This window comes from Hyperolius riggenbachi, chromosome 1 (genome assembly GCF_040937935.1).
Source record: "Hyperolius riggenbachi isolate aHypRig1 chromosome 1, aHypRig1.pri, whole genome shotgun sequence".
NCBI lineage: Eukaryota > Metazoa > Chordata > Amphibia > Anura > Hyperoliidae > Hyperolius > Hyperolius riggenbachi.
The window spans coordinates 404,240,859-404,262,877 of record NC_090646.1 but is presented as its reverse complement, the minus strand read 5'-3'; positions in this window follow the sequence as shown (position 1 = coordinate 404,262,877).

Sequence of the window (22,019 nt, the reverse complement as noted above, 5' to 3'; positions counted from 1 at the left end):
TGAACAATCCATCTGCACCCTTCAACTATTGGGTATCGAAGCTAGACACCTGGCACAAACTGGCAATGTACGCAATAGAGGTGCTGGCTTGCCCGGCAGCCAGCGTTATGTCGGAACGCTGTTTCAGTGCTGCCGGAGGCATCGTCACAGATCGGCGTATCCACCTCTCCACAGAAAATGCAGACCGTCTGACTCAAATTAAAATGAATCAATCCTGGATTGGAAACGACTACGCAACACTCCCGGACCCCAACCAAGTAACATGAACAATGAACATCTGTGATGGGTTAGCGTTTCCGGTCCCTGTTTATTGAACCTCTCATCTGTATTACATTTATGACTGCATGGCGACAAAATGCAAATTGCTATCCGTACGCTTCTTGTCCTCATGCAAGGCCTGGGTTGTTGTGTCTCAAAGCGTGGCCTTCTCCTCCTGCGCCACCCTCAGGGGTGCAGCTAAGGTTTTTGTGGCCCCAAGCGGACTGTAGCAAGAGGCCCTATCCTGCGGCGCGCGAAGCGCGCCGCGGCGAAAAATGGGTGTGGCTATCCCGCATAAGTGGGCGTGGCCATGACATGTGGGTGGAGCAGGAGGGCGGATTGGGGCGGGGCTGTTTGCGGGGAAAAAATGGATGTTGGGGTGATTGAGGCGCGCGTAGCGCGCCGAAAGATTGGCGCGGCCATGACATTGTATGGGCGAAGCTTAACCGTAGCACAGCAAATATAGCCAACTATGACCATTAAATAATAAATGCAGCAACAGTTACCCCAGACACCAGAAAATAAAAACGCAATTTGGGCCACATTTCAGCCGAAATCAAACGCAATTAGGGCACACTTTCAGCAGAAATCAAACGCAATTAGGGCACATTTTCAGCCGAAATCAAACGCAATTAGGGCACATTTTCAGCAGAAATCAAACGCAATTAGGGCCACATTTTCAGCAGATATCAAACGCATTTAGGGCACAGTTCAGCAGAAATCAATCGCAATTAGGGCCACATTTTCAGCAGATATCAAACGCATTTAGGGCACAGTTCAGCAGAAATCAATCGCAATTAGGGCCACATTTTCAGCAGATATCAAACGCATTTAGGGCACAGTTCAGCAGAAATCAATCGCAATTAGGGCCACATTTTCAGCAGATATCAAACGCATTTAGGGCACAGTTCAGCAGAAATCAATCGCAATTAGGGCCACATTTTCAGCAGATATCAAACGCATTTAGGGCACAGTTCAGCAGAAATCAATCGCAATTAGGGCCACATTTTCAGCAGATATCAAACGCAATTAGGGCACAGTTCAGCAGAAATCAATCGCAATTAGGGCCACATTTTCAGCAGATATCAAATGCATTTAGGGCACAGTTCAGCAGAAATCAATCGCAAATTCGCAATTAGGGCTGCGGCTGCAAAAAGAAAAGAATTTACTCACCTGGCAGGCTGGCACTGGCAGAAGTCTTCTCTCCCTGGTCTCCTCTCCCGGCCGGCTTCTCAGGCGCGCAGTTCCCACGGAGCTCCCTTCCTGGCTTCCTCCTCCAATCTCCCGCGCTGATTCATGCAGGGCTACGGGTCGGGAAGATGGCCACCCGAAGCCCTGTACTGGAGACATAGTCTCCAGAGCAGGGCTTCGGCGGCGGCCATCTTCCTGTAGCCCTGCTCTGCTCTGCCAGCCCGGCGGGGCTGCGGGGAAAAAGTGACGTCACGCCGACGTCACGGAGCCGCCGAGGCCCCTAAGATTGTGAGGCCCCAAGCGACCGCTTGGTTCGCTTTATGCCTCGCGGCGCCCCTGGCCACCCTCCTCCTGTTCCATCACATGTGCTGCTGCTGGGTTAGCGTTACCGGTTCCTTTTCCTGGAACCTCTTATATGTATTACATTTATGACTGCATGCCGACAAAAAGCATGTTACCTGTGCAAAGAAAACAGACATTTCCCGCATTTAAAAGACAGTTTTCCCTTTGAAACTTTAAAGAGAATCTGTACTCTGAAATTCTTACAATAAAAAGCATACCATTCTATTCATTATGTGCTCCTGGTCCCCTCTGTGCTGTTTCTGCCATTCTCTGCTGCAAACCTGGCTTGTAATTGCCAGTTTTAGGCAGTGTTTACAAACAAACTAACCAGCTTCTAATAGGCTCAGCTAAGCAGAGTGTGTTAGTCACACAGAGCCTGCAGGGGGTGTGTACAGCTTCTAGCTAATCACAAGCAGCCCTGCACATTCCAGTCTGACTGCCTCAGCCTGACTGTGCCGACTATAGAGAGAAGATTAGATCATATAACAGAGATAACACAGCTACTGTGCAATTAGGAAAAGCTGCAGTAAGCCAGACCACATTAGAAAAGGCATAGGAACTTATAGCATAGAAGAAATAAAGATAAACAATTTGTTACAGAGTCTCTTTAAAATCGATTTTCTCAAAAACTATAAGCTCTTTTTGCTAAGTTTTTTTTCCTCTTGTACCCACTCCCAATGTGCACATACCCTGTAAATTTGGGGTATGTAGCATGTAAGGAGGCTTTACAAAGCACAAAAGTTCGGGTCCCCATTGACTTCCATTATGTTCGGAGTTCGGCTCGAACACCCGAACATCGCGGCCATGTTCGGCCCGAACCCGAACATCTAGATGTTCGCCCAACACTACACGTGACCCGTTCGGCCAATCACAGCACTAGCCGAACGTTCGGGTAACGTTCGGCCATGCGCTCTTAGTTCGGCGATATGGCCGAACAGTTTGGCCGAACACCATCAGGTATTCGGCCGAACTCGAACATCACCCGAACAGGGTGATGTTCTGCAGAACCCGAACAGTGGCGAACACTGTTCGCCCAACACTAGTTCTGAGCCTGCGCAGTACAGCCCGCAGGACGTCCGATGACGTCAGCGCTGGCGTGAGACGCAGAATGGAGCGCAGAAGTTGCCCGACCTGGCCGCCAGCCTGGCCAGGTCGGGTCGGCCACCGGGAGCCTGCGGGGCGGCGCCGAGGGCACCTCCTGCCTGCCATGGGCTGGGGGAAGCCCCAGGTAAGTGGATAAGGATTTTTATTTTTTTTCCATAGTCCCTGAACCTTCCCTTTAAGGATAAAAGATGACATCTGGCTTTGAAAAATATCTCAGTGTATAAGGAAAGTAGCCAAATGGGAATCAATCAGATTAGAAAATATATGTCAAAAAGCAATATGTTCATGCACAATGCCAACATGAATTGTATATAGGAACTGAAAAAGAGAATTGACTCTTTGGTGCATGAAAAAATACAAAATAACTTTATTTATGATCAAAAAGACAAACTAAAAATCAGAATCAGAATCTCTTTTTTTCACCAAGCACGACCAGGTCATGCTCGGAATTGGTTTTGGCAAGTACAGGGCTAGTGTGAGACAGGACATACATACAAAAAAACTAACAATATTTAAAGAAAAATACAGCATTTAAAACATAGCAAAATATCAAGTTGGCCGCTAAATTTGACCGATGTGAGGAGAGTCCATAGAGTTTAAAGAGTTGACAGCTGAAGGGAAGAAGCTGTTCCGGTGCCTTGTGGTCCTGGTGTAGATAAACCGGAATCTCCGTCTCGAGGGAAGCTGGTTGAAGAAGCGGAAGCCTGGGTGAGATGGGTCCTTGATGATCCTCAGAGCTCTGGAGCACAGTCTGGTGTTAAAAAGTTAATCCAGGGAGGGAAGAGGTTTCTCAATGATCTTTTCCGCTGATCTTATGATACATAATACATTTAGCAATAAATAATTAAAAAAAAAAACAATCGCGGGGCTGATTAGAGTTGTGTACTCAAGTCAAAGTTCCCAAAACAGCTTATTAAACAATGACAAGACAAAGTCCATTGTTGACTCATATGCATGCAGTAAAGCCACAGAATCTTGAAAAGCTGAGTAAATGCACGGAAACTTCAAATCATGTCCCCAGTCGCAGGACCATGCATAGAATTTACGTATAAAACTTCATAGGTTTTGGCAGCAAACAAGTGCAGTTCATGAAGCAAAAGAAGCAGCAGCCAAGCAGAAGCATGCAGTAGACTTTCATCAACAAGTAGGTAGAGTTCCCAGGATGGGTTAAGCAGCAGCCATCATGTTATGCCACATAGTCCTGTTGATCTAGATGTCCTGATAGGAAAAATCTAAGGGAGGCAGAGTGGCTCAAGAAGTAGGTGCCCAGAGGAGAACAGCTGTCAGTGTATGCCTGACATGTTTTGCCGCACTAGCGGCGTTTACAAAGGTGAGACAGCATAGAATCCCAGTGCAAAGATGCCAGACCGGCATCTTTATGCTGTGTCACGTGCGCCCCATACACACCTGCCCACCACCCCGTCATCACGCATGCCTACACCAAAAAGCATGCCGGCGTGCAGGCTGTGCGTCACTGGAGCGCAAATGCGCTCTACGGCCGAAATACCAGGAAGTAAACACCTCCAAGCACCGCCCCCATAGTGACCCAGAGCTGTCACGGAAGAACCATGAGACCAGAAAACGCAATCACAATCAGTTTACTGCACCGATTACAGTTGACGTGCCAGATCAGAATCGTATGCCTGTGGATACCAGGCAGTCAAGCCTGGGGGTCTCTGTTGTCTTCATAGGTGCTAGCATAGTTTTTTTCATGAGAGCCAAGTATGCTCTCTGATAAGGCCTGTGTGGTTAATTAACTGGATGGTGGTGGTGGCAGTGGTGGGAGGACCAGGACAACTGGGGATGCGTGGACTACAGGAAGTTGAACGCCATCACTACTACAGATGCCTACCCCATGCCTCAAATCGATAAGTTGTTGGATATGCTGGGGGCCGCCAGGTAACTTTCAATCATGGATCTGAGCAGGGGGTACTGGCAGATACCGCTTGCACCTGACGCGAGGCAGAAGTCGGCCTTCATCACCCCTTTCGGACACTTCGAGTTCACGATTATGCCCTTTGGGATGAAGAACGCCCCTGCCACGTTTCAGCAGGCCGTGAACGACCTGCTGGAGGGAATGTAAGGGTTCACAGTAGCGTACCTGGATGACATTGCGGTGTTCAGCCCCACCTGGGAAGAACACCTCAAGCACCTGTCCCAGGTACTAGAGAGGCTAGCCATGGCAAATCTGATGGTTAAGCCGAGTAAGTGTCAGATTTTCATGACTGAGTTGCAGTACTTAGGTCACCGGGTGGGGGTAATACCCTGAAACCTGACACGGCAAAGGTAGACGCCATCCTGGCATGGCCTCGGCCTATCAAGAAGAAACAGGTCCAGGCGTTTTTGGGTACTGCTGGCTACTATAGGAAATTTGTTCCAGTCTATAGTACCCTCGCAAAGCCCCTGACCGATGCCACTAGCAAGAAACATCCCAAGATTGTTAGCTGGACCCCTGAGTGTGAGTGCCCCTGTGCTTCAAGCCCCGGATTTCAGTCGTCGGTTCAATGTGCAAACCGATGCCTCTGACTACGGGTTTGGCGCAGTCCTCAGCCAGGTGGATGAAAAGGGAGATGAACACCCTATCCTTTACCTGAGCCGGAAGCTCCTGCCTCGAGAGGTAGCCTACTCCACTACTGAAAAGGAGTGCCTAGCGATCATGTGGGCCCTACAGAAGCTGCAATCATATCTGTACAACCGCTCCTTCATGATCATTACCGATTATAATCCCCTGAGTTGGCTGAACCGCACTGCTGGGACCAATGGCAAGCTCTTACGATGGAGCCTGCCATTGCAGCAGTACGACATTACGATTCAACACAAGGCAGGCAGCCGACACCAGAACGTCCCGTTGCAATGGGGAACTAGACCAGATATTGCAGCTTAACGGCGATGCCACACATCTTGTGGATGCCTGGCTGAAGCCTTTATCCTTGGGGGGAGGTGTCACGGAAGAGCCGTGAGACCAGAAAACGCAATCACAATCGGTTTACTGCACCGATTGCCCTTGACGTGCCAGATCAGAATCGTATGTCTGTGGATACCAGGCAGTCAAGCCTGGGGGTCTCTGTTGTCTTCATAGGTGTTAGCATAGTTATTTTCATGAGAGCCAAGTATGCTCTCTGATAAGGCCTGTGTGGTTAATTAGCTGGATCAAAAGAGTCCCTTTCCTGGCCAGGGACACCGAGGTGTGAAAGCTCTCCAGCAGTAAGCAAATGGCAAGTGTTACTGCCTTTTGAAGAGACAGGATAAACTCAGCATGAGACCAGACCGACAGAAGCAGAGAAAAATGAATACTGTATATGATTTTTTGCCTATTTATGGAATACCGTATCTAGGATAGTTATTACGTTGTATCATTGGGTTTTTAGTGTCTTGCTGAACCTTTTGATACCAGTCTTAAGGGGCAAGGGCTACGCTACAACCAAGTTATTAAACTTCTCAGGAACTGGACCCTCTACCCTAATCAAGTCTGATTTCATAGGAATTGTCATAATCTGAGGAATTTTTATCTGTTATCAGCACATATGTGGCATTTATTGGCTTTGAATTACAGTGTTTTATAAGTTTAAACCTAAATCTCTCTCTGAGGGAATGAACTGTGATTGGTTTGTGAACCGGAGGGGGCTGGCTTTGTTCCACCCCAAAACTAGCTTCCATAAAACCAGAGGGCATGCAGGGAGGGGCAGTCCTCCAAATCCCATCTTCACGAGAGCATGCTGCTGCTAGCCAGAGGACCATGTGGTTAGCAGCCATCTTGTCTGAACTTTGCTCCTGAACTAAAACAAAGGAACTTTACGAGTTTAATGATTTTCTGTATATATTAATTATTTATACTGCATTTTTAATAAACAACACTAACGTCATTTATTTGTTCGGCTACACCTATTATTCAGCAACACAAAATTGAACCCTGGCTTCTGAAGTGTCGCTACTATTGTTGATAGCTAGATAAAATTTAGTGTGTTTAACCATTTTCTATTTGCAGGTCTAGAGTCATCCAGTCAGTGGGTTCCTCTGTCCCATGGTAACAGAGGTGGTGGCAGTTATAACCTGAAATAGTGTGTCATTTGTATTACCGTAACTCACAGGCTCCCTTCTAGTCAGTCTGCTGCCAAAATCCCAGCGGTTTCTGCGCACCAATTGCGACCACAGATTGCATGGTCTGTGTGCTGAAACAGATTGGAAGGCATTGTGCGGTCTGGCCACTAGGGGGCTTGTGACAAGAGCCCAGGAGGAGAGCGCAAAGGGGCGGACTAGACATCCCATGCAATGTGAAACATAAACACAAATTATATGCAATATTACAAATCAATTAATAAAAAGTTAATGAAGTATAAAGTATAAATACATAAATAAATCACCTTGTGACAGCCCCATGTTGAACATGGTAAAATAATGCTGGCGGAATCACCAGCATTTGCTGGCATGAGTAATTCCAAATTATGTATATCAAAACCTGTATATATAAATACAATGTACATAGCTGAAGTGAAACAACAGTCCTCCATATAAACAAAGGTAACTGGGTGTGACCTACCATACCCAGTGTAAAAATAATGGCCAAAATAAGCCACCAGGGAGAAAGAAAGGGCCTGCAGCAGGAGGGAAAGAAAAACAAGGGGATCCTGGTGGTATAGACGGACTCCCAATGTGCTCTAGCGACTGCAGGATGCAAGAAGGCGGGGCAAAAACAACAACAAGACCTATCTATTTGGGCAGAAAGACTCAATAGTTAATACTATCGTGGGGTCCTTTACCCTCAGTTGCATTCAAATTAAAAATCCACCGAGATTCAAGTTGTAGTAGTGATTTGTCCAAATCACCACGTCTCGGATGACAATGGACCCTATCCAACCCTATAAATCTGATGAAACTGGTGTCCCCCCATGTTAAAAATGTACACATCTCGAGATTGTGGATTGAAATTGCAGTTTGTGACATCACCCACATTGTCTTTAATTCTCTCCTTCAATGCACACAATGTTTTACCAATGTAAAAGCAACCACATCTGCAGTAGAGTAAATAAATAACACCCATGGTGTTGCAATTGATAAAATGCTGTATCCATCTCCGACCATTGGGCAATGTCACAAACTTACCAATCTCCAGATAGCGGCAATAAGTACAGCCCCCAAGTGCCAGTCACTCCACAGTGTTTACGCTGTCCCTCCTTTCCCCAAAAATGAGTGGAAGTCAATATATTTCTTAAGGTTTTACTACGTCTGTAAGTAACCTGGGGGGTAGGTGCCACAAATTCCTTAACAATTTTATCGTTTAATAGAATATGCCAGTGTTGACGGAGTATTCTGTCTACCTCGTTACTTTGATCTCTAGTTATTAAGCGTGATTGATTACAATTGTTTCTTTCCTTCCTCCTCTTTATAAGTAAATCCATATAATTTGTTGTTTTCGCACGTTTGTAGGCTTTCTTAAGCCATCGATCCTTATATCCTCTTTCCCTAAAATGAGAATGTAATAGTTTGGCCTCTTTTTCAAACGTCAGATCGTCGGTGCAATTACGACGTGCCCTAAGATATTGCGGATCATATGTTCTGGATGCGCACTTTTGGCATGTAAATATGCATTTGATGCTGTCGATTTACGATACAAGTTGGTAGACAGAAATCCCTCATCACTGGCATTGATCATCAAATCCAGAAAGGATATTGAATGTCGATTACACTCCATGGTAAATGTTAAATTCCAATCATTATGATTGAGAACACTAACAAACTCATCAAGCAGATCTCTGCCCCCTGTCCAAAACATAAGCACATCATCTATGTACCTGTGCCATGACACAATGCGGCACAGGTACATGACGAGGACATCATTACCAAACAAGGTGTCCCCATCGCCCCCCCCTGCACCTGGAGGTAGTAGGTACCGTCAAAAATAAATACATTGTTCTCTAAGAGAAAGTTAAAAGATCAAGGACAAAACAGTTGTGTGGCCCCTCATTAATATCCATTTTAGAGAGGAATTTGCCCACAGCCTTCACCCCCTTCTCCTGCGGTATACTGGAATAGAGGGCCTCCACATTCAGGGTCACCAAAAGGGCATCCTTAGGTAACTGCAGACCTTCAAGGATGCTTAAGAGATGTAAAGTATCCTGTACATAAGACGGTAGGCGATGGTCATTTGGCTGTAGATGTTTATCTACGTATACGCTTATTTTTTTCCGATAATGAACCATTGCCCGAAACAATGGGTCGTCCCGGGAGTCTGAGTGGATTTTTATGCACCTTGGGAAGGGCATAAAAAGTTGGTATAACAGGATTTTGCACTCTTTAGGTTGATCCCACTTCAGGAGTAATGATGCCCTACCGCCGTCTCAATAAGATCAAACAATTTTTGTTGATTCGTAATGACCCTGAATGCAGAGACCCTTATGTACCATTCCCTATTGCCAAGGATTTTCTGACACATATAGATATACTGCTCAGACCTCATGATCACCAAGTTCCCCCCCTTGTCAGAAGGTTTAATAACTATGTCCCTATTGTTACGTAATTCAGTGAGTGCTTGAATGTCATCCTGAAATAAATTAGACATTTCATTTTTTTTCAATCCACATTTTCTGAATGTCTTTCTGCACTAGGGAGACAAATGTGTGGACACTGGGACAAAGTGAGAAGGGGGGGGGGGGGGGAACGACGACGAGGTAGACCTGGATCAAAACTGTTGATTGATCTGTTCGCTCACAAACCCACCCGGTGCATCAAAACCGAATAAATTGTCATCCATATCATGACCACTCTCTTCACTTAACTTGACCAGGTCCATCAAAGCTCGATAGTCCTGATTGGACCAATCTTTCCAATCTGAAATGGCACTCCCTAGTGGTGAATCTTGCTTTCTCTTATTTAATGTTCTAAGCGTGAGATTACGGCCAAAGAGATCTAGGTCCTTCACAAATTCAAACCTATCAAGATTGCTATTAGGGCAAAATCCAAGGCCTTTAGTTAGCAGGTCACAATAGTGCCCTTCGAAAATTCAAAACCAGATATATTAACAACCTGCATATTACTGGGACTTAAAGAATGGTTTTCATGTGAGGGACCAACCATATCTAGGCTGACCCCTCCCCGTTGTCCTCTAAAAAAAAACCAACAGAGGAAGACAGTGAAGCCAAAGGACCACATGCTCCTAGATCAGACTCACTTTCCTCCTCCTCTGAATTTGTTGCACTAATTACTAGGTATTTATTGATTGGGCCCGCTTGTGGTTTAATTTTATTCTCTTTATCTTTCTCTTTTTTATTAGTATTCTTGGTGTTTTTTTGCAGTATTTGGGGGTTCTGTCCAGTTTTGATAGTTGATCTGGTGAAAGGACGATTAGAGATGTCAGAATTCTGGCCAGCAGAGGATACTGAAGTGTTGCTGATGACTCCAACTGAGAAATCAGAATCTTCCACTGCACTAGAACTACCTGGTGTTTCAGTAGGGGGTTGTTGTTGGGGTGGATCTTTAGATGGATGTCTATCGGGAGGGGGTTTCCTACCTTTAGGGGGTGGTCTGCCCTACTTATAGGCGTATCCCAATTTATAACCCGCTTTATCGCGCTCAAACTTGTTCTCCTTTCTGGTGACAAGTTCTTTGTTATATTTTTCAATATGTAGTTTTAAATTATTATTTCTTGTTACAAATAAAGGATGTTCTTTTACAGAATCAAGAGATTCTAAAATAGTTGCTATTTTTTTTTATCAATATCAATTAAATCGCTCCCTTCCAATTCCTGCTTAAGTTCTAACATTACCTTGGAGCAACTCTCAAAGTTCTCCTCCCATCTCTGTTTGAAACTATCAGACAAAGTTTTCTTGAAAGGAAAAATTTAAACGCGTAACCATAAAGGGGCCTTGCTTTCCAGTAAATACTTTTTGTTGAACCTGATATTCCACCAAGTTCTACTTTTTTGTTCATATAATTTCTCCTATTTTCTAAAATTGGAATGTTGATCTGCATTCCTAGCCCAACCTGCTGCACAATCTCCTCCCAATGTAGCATGACCAAATACGGGAGGACTATTGAATAAGTAACACTTCAGACTAAATTATTCCCTTGGCTGTTGCCCCTAAGAGCTAAAACTCCAAATTGAATAGAAAAATATCTCAGTGTATAGGGACAGTAGCCAAATGGGAATCAATCAGATTAGAAAATATATGTCAAAAAGCAATATTTTCATGCACAATGACAACATGAATTGTATATCATGTCCTGCGACTGAGGAAATGATTTGAAGTTTCTGTGCAATTACTCAGCTTTTCAAGGTTCTGTGGCTTTACTGCATGCATATGAGTCAACAACGGACTTTGTCTTGTCATCATGGGAACTTTGACTTAAGTACACAATTCTAATCAGCCCTGCGATTGGGGGACATTTGCATTTGCATGCTATGGAACTCACTATCGTTATGTGCTAAACAAGTGGATTATATGTCTTTCCAGGATTTGTCTAGTATAGCCTACTACGTGACACATTATCATCTCTAATCACCAATTATTACTGGACTGGAAATATCTATATCTTTTTGATGTCACATTAATGCCACCTTTTCAGAGTTGGACTCTATTCATAAATACTGGGGACTGAAGCCCCACTATTCTAATACTACATCGCCCAGATGGAGTTTTTTGATACTATGATACATTTTATGTTTTTTTTTTTAATTTATTGCTAAATTTAATATGTACCTTTGTTAGTTTGTCTTTTTGACCATAAATATTTTTTTTTATTTTTTCATGCACCAAAGAGCCAATTCTCTTTTTCAGTTCCTATATATAACATCTGGTTTTAGGGCAAATGTAATTGTTATGGGGCTTTGGTAAGGGTTAGTTGAATGAAACAACAGAACCACCACTGAAAGCAGCCAAGATAATACTTGTCTAAACAAAATTTCATACAGATGCTGATTCACTTCATACTCAATTAATACATGTCCTTTCCTATTCCTTTGTCTGAATCAAAAAAAGCTGGAGCTCAATGGTGAAACCAAAGTAAGAGTACATGTCTTTTTCCCCATCTATATAATTACAGTGGGATGTGAATGTTTGGGCAACCTTGTTAATCGCCATGATTTTTCTGAATAAATCATTGGTTGTTACGATAAAAAAAAGTCAGTTAAATATATCATATAGGAGACACGCATATCATTACTCTCTGCATAACCATTCATGCTTCTGATTTGTCCAGGAAGCAGTAGGGGCTTTTACAGAAAGGAATGAATACATACAGTGGGGTATGAAAGTTTGGGCAACCTTGTTAATCCTCATGATTTTCCTGTATAAATCGTTGGTTGTTACGATAAAAAAAAGTCAGTTAAATATATTATATAGGAGACACACACAGTGATATTTGAGAAAGTGCGCAATAATTGTTTAAATAAAATTAGGCAGGTGCATACATTTGGGCACTGCTGTCATTTACTGATTCCAAAACCTTTAGAACTCATTATTGGAACTCAAATTGACTTGGTAAGCTCAGTGACCCCTGACCTACATACACAGGTGAATCCAATTATGAGAAATAGTATTTAAAGAGGTAAATTGTAAGTTTACCTCCTCTTTTAACTACCTAACGACCGCGTCACGCCAATGGGCATGACCGCGGCGGCAGCCCCAGCACTGCCTAACACCAATTGGCATCAGGTCCTGGGGCCGGCTACTGCAGGAGATCGCACGCAGGCTGCACGCGCATCTCCTACTTGCGATCAGCAGCAGCGCTGTACTGGGGACAGCCGTGTGACACGGCTGTCCCCCTGGGGGACAAGAGAGCGATCAGCTCTCATAGGCAGAAGCATATGACAGCCGATCACCAGGATTGGCCGGCTGGGGGGAGGGAGGGGTTTGGATAAAAAAACAACAACAGACAAACAGTAAAAAATATAGAAAAAAATTGAACATAAATATTTATTTAAAAAAAAATAAACAACTAGGGGGCGATCAGACCCCACCAACAGAGAGCTCTGTTGGTGGGGGAAAAAAGGGGGGGGGGTTGGGGGAAATCACTCGTGTGCTGTGTTGTGCAGCCCTGCAGCTTGGCCTTAAAGCTGCAGTGGCCCCTTAAGTAAAACATAGGCTGGTCTTTAGGGGGGTTTAACACTGCAGTCCTAAAGAGGTTAATTTTCTCTGAAGAGTAGCAACATCGGGGTCTCAAAACAACTCTCAAATGACCTGAAGACAAAGATTGTTCACAATAATGGTTTAGGGGAAGGATACAGAAAGCTGACTCAGAGATTCCAGTTGTCTGTTTCCACAGTTAGGAACATATTGAGGAAATGGAAGACCACAGGCTCAGTTCAAGTTAAGGCTCAAAGTGGCAAACCAAGAAAAATCTTGGATAGACAGAAGCAAGAAATGTTGAGAACAGTTAGAGTCAACCCACAGAACAGCACCAAAGACCTACAACATCATCTTTCTGCAGATGGAGTCACTGTGCATCGTTCAACCATTCAGCGCACTTTACACAAGGAGATGCTGTATGCGAGAGTGATGCAGAGGAAGCCTTTTCTCTGCCCACAGCACAAGCAGAGGCGCTTGAGGTATGCTAAAGCACAATTGGACAAGCCAGCTTCATTTTGGAATAAGGTGCTGTGGACTGATAAAACTAACATTGAGTTATTTGAGCATAACAAGAGGCGTTATGCATGGAGGAAAAACAACACTCCATTCCAAGAAAAACACCTGCTACCTACAGTAAAATATGGTGGTGGTTCCATCATGCTGATGGGCTGTGTGGCCAGTGCAGGGACTGGGAATCTTGTCAAAGTTGAGGGACGCATGGATTCCACTCAGTAACAGCAGATTCTGGAGACCAATGCCCAGGAATCAGTGACAACGACCCTAAACACTGCTCAAAATCCACTAAGGCATTCATGCAGAAGAACAAGTTCAACGTTCTGGAATGGCCATCTCAGTCCCCAGACCTGAAAATAATTGAAAATCTGTGGTGTGAGTTAAAGAGAGCTGTCCATGCTTGGAAGCCATCAAACCTGAATGAACTAGAGATGTTTTGTAAAGAGGAATGGTCCAAAATACCTTCAACCAGAATCCAGGCTCTCATTGGAACCTACAGGAAGCGTTCATTTTACTTCTCAAATATCACTGTGTGTGTGTCTATGATATATTTAACTGACATTTTTTGTTGTAACAACCAAGGTTTTATACAGGGAAATCATGACGATTAACAAGGTTGCCCAAACTTTCGCATCCGACTGTATGTAGCATCTCTTAAAGGATACTCAAGATGACGTGATATGGTGATATAGACATGTGTATGTACAGTGCCAAGCACACAAATAACTATGCTGTGATCCTTTTTTTCTTTCTCGGTCTGAAAGAGTTAAAAATTAGGTATACAAGTGACAGTTCCTGCCCTGGTCAGGACTGGTTTGGACTATAGTGTAACCCTCACTGATAAAAAAAACTACAGCAAAGAAAACTTGCCTTGCAGAAATTGGCTTCTGAGAGCAGGAAAGAGATAAAAAATGCCAATAGTTTATAGAATTTAGTTCTGACATACTTCAATACATGTGACATTAATGAGAGACAATGAAACAGTAAAGAGTTAAACAGTAGATTTAAAAATAAAGTAAAACTGTGGGATATCTAAAAAAAAATAATTTTTAGTAGAATAGATATCATTGTTTATCTCATCAGTTTATTTTCACCTTGTGTTTACTTTAAAATATTCCTTAACTCATGAATGTAGTCAGACAGCAAGTAGTAGGCTTTCCCTTTTCGTAAGTGTCTGAGTAGTAGGCTATAAGTTCCACTGGGTCAGAAAGTGATACAAAGCATATAATTACTGTGCAGGAACAATTCATTATAAGCAATATGCACACGTTAGGCCTCTGATGAAGCTGTATTCACCGTGATACCTGTCAGGCTTCTCCTGTTTTTCCTATCCCATGCTTTACTAAATATCTGTTATGTGCTACTGGAGATTTCCCAATAAAAGACTACTTGCTTACTAACTATGTACCCAGTTCATTATGATTGTGATGAAATATATATATATATATATATATATATATATATATATATATATATATATATATATATATATATATATATATATGTGTGTGTGTGTGTGTATAAAAAAATAGTATGCACTCATTTTGTTTCATTACCATATATATTTTTGCATTAATACTGATGCCATGCTTCCATCAACAGTCTGGTGATGAAGATAGTTGTAATTGTATATATTCTCACATCTTCATTTGCACATCTCTGATAAATACTGCTCACAGCACAGCACAGCACAGCACAGATAAATGGGCACATCAAAATAGGTAACAGTGATTCATCTCATTTAAAGGTTATTGAGCTAAGCACAAAACGGTAGCATTACTTCATTTATGAACGATGCAATATTCATTCAGTTATACCTGTGCATGTTACGTCATTCGTAAATGAAGAAATGCTACCTTTTTAGTGCAGGTCACTCAACCCGCCTGAGACATCCAGTACCCTGCTTGACAGCATACTTCATTAAACTACATACACATAGGCACCCGCTGCGTTGTTGCTGAGCACCTGATATTGCTAATAATTGTATTCATATCATGTGCTGAGGTGATGATGCCTTCCTTATGGAAACATGTTGTTCGGCACAGAACCCAAGAAAGAATACAATCCAAATAGGACATCATTAGATTTGATGAGGTCGCTGCCACAGATGCAGTTGTGATGGTGAAATGAGAAAAGTTTAGTCTGATATTATAACTTAAAGGGAAATTCTGCTATTTTGAGAAAATGATGCCATCCTTCAACATCATTATTGTGCATTGTAAAGATTGATGATGAACACAATTTAGGCTTGCCTATCTAGTCCTTCTGAATACAAAATGTTCCAAATTTATACTGTGCTCCTAAAGGACACCTGCAGTCAGAGGGATACTGAAACTGCCATATTTATTTCCTTTTAAATAGTACCAGTTGCCTGGCTATCCTGCTGATTCTCTGCCTCTAATACTTTTAGCCATAGACAATGAATACGCATGCAGATTAGCGATTTCTGACTGAGGTCCGACTTGTTTCAGGTGTGTGAGTCAGATACTACTGCAGCCAAAGAGAACTGCCGAGCAAATGGTATGGTTTAAAATAAAATAAATATGGCAGCCTCCATATCCCTTTAAGTTCAGAGATACTATCAGATGGACTTTAAATGGTGGAAATGTTTGGTTTCTGAATATGGCAATTAATATAGAACTTCATAAAATATTTTTGTTTTGAATAATAATACAAATTAAATGGATGAAAATGATGATGGCATCTTTAGCATCTTAAGCCTACTATTTTGCTGCACAAGTGTTGAGCCAATCAAGGAAAACAATTGATTCCTTAACAAAAAATAAGATCTCACCACTACCCAATTATTCCCTTTTCAGCCATACAGTATGCTCCTGGACTTCTAAACAAGCAGTGCTGATCCACTTTTTATCCCTGCAGCCACCTCCTGGAGCCTCACCTTCAACATTTTTGTACACTGATGCAATACTTTTGTATCCTAAAGTAAAATAAATCCCGACGCGTACCTATAAAAAAGCCACCGGGAGACCTGGGCGCAGGATATAGCCAATATATGGCTAACCCTGCTCCTGCACAACTCCCGGCGGTGTAAATTACTATTCCCCCTCCAGGTCGACGTGGATGGTAGGGAAATATGTAATTCGGCTTCCAGCGATTGCTGGCGGACAAATTACAGTGACGGCGCCGAAGTTAATCAGTGTGCACTGCTATAGCCGTAATTCCTATTACGGTCTATGTTGGCGCCGTCCAACAAAAGGAAGGTCCGCACCAATTCACCACGTATCCTCTTTATTGTTAGGACGTATCCTATATTAAAACATCAAATCTCAAGCTGACATGTTTCGAACCTACTGGTCCTTAATCATAGCTATGATTAAGGACCAGTAGGTTCGAAACATGTCAGCTTGAGATTTTATGTTTTAATATAGGATATGTCCTAACAATAAAGAGGATTCATGGTGAATTGGTGCGGACCTTCCTTTTGTTGGAGTGTCTCTGAGGTCTTGCTAACCTGGTCCAGCACAACTATCCACTGGTGGGGTAGAGCGGTGTTCCTTCTACTAACATACTATGTTGGCGCCGGCTGCACCCAAACCGCCTGCGCTGTATTTCTAGTGTTTGATCCTGACAGCTGATTGAATGGTACTCAGATGCCTCCCTTCCTTTCTGTACTGAGTATTTCTTGTTCCTTGGTTTATTATGTTATTTATCTGTGACACAAGCATATGTTACACATAGGTAAAAAAATACTATACAATAGCTGATTACTATGCCATCCACCATAGGCAAGTGCTTGGTCCTTGTAGATACCAAGTAAATGCTGTTGACAGTGTGAACGGCTAAATGTTGGAAAAGGATACAAAAATACCTAGTCATGCAAAGCCAGAGACTCCAGAAAACCAAATCCACTATGGAAGCAATAACCAATACTGTCTCCAGCCATAATATGGATAGCAAAAGGTGCCAAGCAGAATCATAGAACAAGGTGGCAAAGCAACAAGAAACCAAGTCCAATGACAAGTGCACACAAGATGTAACTGCTTATGTAAATTAACAAAACATAACAATATACAACTAATGAAACAAACAAAAAAAATGAAACTGCCAAGTGGCATAAAATATCAAAAATTCTGCAAAAGAGGTAAGTATAAAAATCAATACACGTAAACAATAAAAACTTTGACGACAACATCAAAAGTATACTGCACAGAATTCATAAATTCATGGTTAATTAAATACTCCTCAATGTAAACTGCCACTTAAACCAAGGACCAAATTAGCTTATAGTTTATATATCTAGTGACGCTCAAACCATAGAAGAAACCCATCAATGTGTAACGTCCTGCATGCACTTGTTACTATTGTGTTTTTTGCTGTCCATACTGTGGCTGTTGCTGATGTTGGTTCTCATTTACACACTGGGGCTGCTTATCTGCCTCCTCTTACATCAAAAGCACACTATCTGTATCTGTCTGGTCCTGATTGAAAAGATGTTAGAAATGATGCAGCACTTTCCACTTCCTCCTTAAAGCGGAATATAACCCTGCATTTTAACTTTGCTCTAAAACATTATTTACAGCATATTATATGAAAAAAGCATTTTTTTTTTACTAGACCAGCATTGGAAGGGTTAAACACAGAGGTTTTAAGTTCCGTGCAGACGTTCAGATAGTTACATTCTATTTAGTTATATGTATCTATTTAGAAATGTTACACACTCTTTGGCTGTTCTCCAACTCCTTCTCCGTGAGAGAGATGAGTCACAATAAACACTTAGATACATTTGTGTAAACAAAAAGTATCTAATTCAAGTTCGGATGCGTCTGCAAAAATCTCCAGGGACTTTAAAGCCCTGTGTAACCCTTCCAATGGGTGCAGGTATGATCCATGCCAGCGCATTAACGTGGAGACACTCATGCACAGAGGAAAGAGCTGTGCACTAGAGATACGGAGCAGGTGTGGGCCATACTAGCACTTGTGCCGTGTGGCCCGACTCATACATGGACAGGAGCAAAGCTGCGAAGAAGAAAAGGGGCCTGGTGAGCAGCGGTGGGCTGGATGAGGAACGTAGAAGCCTCTGGATCATAAAGATGCTTCCCTTTAGCTTGGTGAGTATCTACATTTTCTTTCTTTTTTTGTCACAGGTTCATTTTAAATAGAAACACCTGTGTGAGATTATAAGAAAAGTCTAATCTAGTAGAAGAACCATAAATACACTTGTCTGTCTAATCAGTTTATTTTGAGTTCCAGCTTGCTTGAAAGAAGCATAATAGTGATATACAGAAGAATGCAGCAGATTATTCAGGACACCCACTTTATGGCAATTTTTCTGGTTTCCTCCTCACAAACACTTCCAATATCTATATATGGCTGTATATTGGTATGCAGCCCCGCCCTCCCAGTGATGCTTAGCCTACGATGATTAGCTATGCTGAATCCTCCCCAGAGTATTCTGGGAGACCATGTATATTTTGTACTGGCTTCAAAACTCTCATTAACAAACAGAGATTGCTGACAGGATTAACGATATAACTGTGATACATTTCAGAATGTAAATCAAGTTTTTTGAGGGACAAACACAGACTTAAATAATGTATAAATGAATATTGTATAATAATAATAATAATAATAATAAAAAATAAGCCATTTTATTCACTACATTATTTTCACTACAGTTCCTCTTTAACCACTTGCCGACCGCACACTCATAACGTGCGTCGGCAAAGTGGCAGCTGCAGGACCAGCGACGCAGTACTGCGTCGCCAGCTGCAGCCTAATTAATCAGGAAGCAGCCGCTCGTACGAGCGGCTGCTTCCTGTCAATTCACGGCGGGGGGCTCCGTGAATAGCCTGCGGGCCGCCGATGGCGGCTCGCAGGCTAGATGTAAACACAAGCGGAAATAATCCGCTTTGTTTACATTTGTACGGCGCTGCTGCGCAGCAGCGCCGTAAGGCAGATCGGCGATCCCCGGCCAATCAGCGGCCGGGGATCGCCTCCATGTGACAGGGGACGTCCTGTCACTGGCTGCACAGGACGGATAGCGTCCTGTGCAGCCCAGATCTCCCGGGGGAGCAGGTAGGAGAGGGAGGGGGAGGATTTTGCCGCGGAGGGGGGCTTTGAGGTGCCCCCCCCGCAAAATGCCAGCCAGGAGGAGCGATCAGACCCCCCCTGCACATCATCCCCCTAGTGGGGAAAAAAGGGGGGCGATCTGATCGCTCTGAGTGCCCTTTGATCTGTGCTGGGGGCTGCACAGCCCACCCAGCACAGATCACCTAAACCAGCGCTGGTCCTTAAGGGGGGGTAAAGGGTGGGTCCTCAAGTGGTTAAAGGGAACCTTAACTGGCGAGCAAAAAAAAATTCACTTACCTGGGGGCTTTCCCAAGCCTCCCGCAGCCGTCCGGTGCCCGCGCAGGTCCTTCGGTGCCCTCCGGTCTCCCTCCGCCGCTAAGTTTCGTTTTCGGACGACTGCCAGTCGTCCTCGGGCCTCTTCCGCACTTTACTGCAGTTTACGACGAGGAGTGCGGAAGAGGCCCGAGGACGACTGGCAGTCGTCCGAAAACGAAACTTAGCGGCGGAGGGAGACCGGAGGGCACCGAAGGACCTGCGCGGGCACCGGACGGCTGCGGGAGGCTTGGGAAAGCCCCCAGGTAAGTGAATTTTTTTTTGCTCGCCAGTTGAGGTTCCCTTTAAGTACTGTTGTTTCTTGGAGAAGTTGTTTTTCTGAGCAACAAAAATTAGAAAGTCTACTCTGAGCAAGAAAAATCTGAATCATTGATGCAGGCATCTGCTCTACTTTTTCCCTTGTACCTCTCTATCAGTTTTCCTTGTACCTCTTCCAGTATTTATATAACTCTTGGCACTTTTTCTATAGTGCTTTAGACACAAACCAATGTAATTAATAAAATAGCTTTTTTATATTAATTTATACATTGTTTAAGTCAGTGTTTGTCCCTTGTAAAATCTTTCCACTCCCACAGGTTCAAAGACCATACAAGTATTAGTAAAGACTGAAGGTCCGCAATCTACAGTGGGTGAAAATCTTAAAATAAAAAGTGAAAGGGATATGGAGGCTGACATATTTATTTCCTTTTAAACAATGCACATTGCCTGGATGTCCGGCTGATCCTCTGCCTCTAATACTTACAGCCATAGACCCTGAACATGCATGCAGTCTGACCCGATTAGCTGCAAGCTTGTTTCTGGTGTGTGATGCAGACACTACTGCAGCCAAGAAATCAAACAGAACTACCAGGCAACTGATATTGCTTTAAAAGGAAAAAATATGGGCTCGCAGGGCTTTACTTCCTCAATGAGGCAGAGCTTTAGGCTGTAGCTCTGCCTCCTCTGCAGCCAATCTCTGCAGATCGCCGCCTCGCTCCGCCCCTCTCAGTCTTTTTTCACTGAGAGGGGTGGAGAGGAGGAGGAGATTCGCCGAGATTAATTGCGGAGAGGCAGAGCTACCGCCTACAGCTCTGCCTCTCCAGGGCAGCATGAAATGCGACCTACAAAATCGTGGAACGTTGCAGGTTGCTTTCTCTATATTAAATCACTCATCTGCCGTGGGGATGTGGCGATTTCACTTAGCCATTAACTCTTAACAGGATGATATGAGCAAATTAGGGAAAAAAGAGACTTCAGGGTCTCTTTAATCATACCCAAAGAGTTTAAAATCCAGGCCCATATGCAATAAAAACAATTTCAGGAGATACATTTTCATCTTCTTTTTAAAATAACTTTTCAGCACTTTGCAATTGAAAAAGTAGCAAAAAGTAGGTGAAAAAGTATTATAAATTATTTGCAGGATTTTCTTGCTTGCTGGTGGATTAAAAGGCATTTTATTGACATGTTGTGAAAATATCACCTAGGAGAAAACTCAGGACATAACGTTAATTGCATATGGGCCCCAGTTTCTTTACTATAAAATAATAATTTAGTAATTTAGTGAAGAATTCAATAAACCTACCTGTATGTTTCTGTGTTGTGGAAGGAAACATGAACATCTTTCTGGAGTACACTTACACATTTAGAAAGTACACAAATTCCATGCAGATATTGTCCCTGATGGTGCTTGAACCCAAGACTCTAGTGCTGTAAAGCTAAGTACACACGGACCAACCTGCAGCCTGATTGTATCTGACTTTAGTCTGTTGGACAATAATCAGGCGTGTGTATGCGTGCAAACGACTGATAACAGGCAGTTTGCCCAATCCAACTGTCGGATCTATGTTGGGTCTGATATCGTACAGTTGGTGAACTGCACAATATCCTTTTAAAGACTTGTACTTGTTTTGAATGTGTAGTCGATCATTCCACTTGCGTGTGTAGTAGGTAAATGAGTTGGTCATTTAGTTGTCCAGATGTGTGGAGTTACAGGTCGTGCAGTTTGTTAGGTCGTGTGGTTTGTCATGGTGGTCGTGTGCATGTTGGACGTGTGTATGCGCCTTTCTGCAGCAGTGCTAACCATTTAGCTATGTGTAAAGAAGTTTTCCCTACCATTTGCCATATAAACACAATGCAGACATTTGCTAAAACAAAAAAAGATGTAGACCCATTGTCATGAAAATCTTAAAATTCAAAATATATATAAAT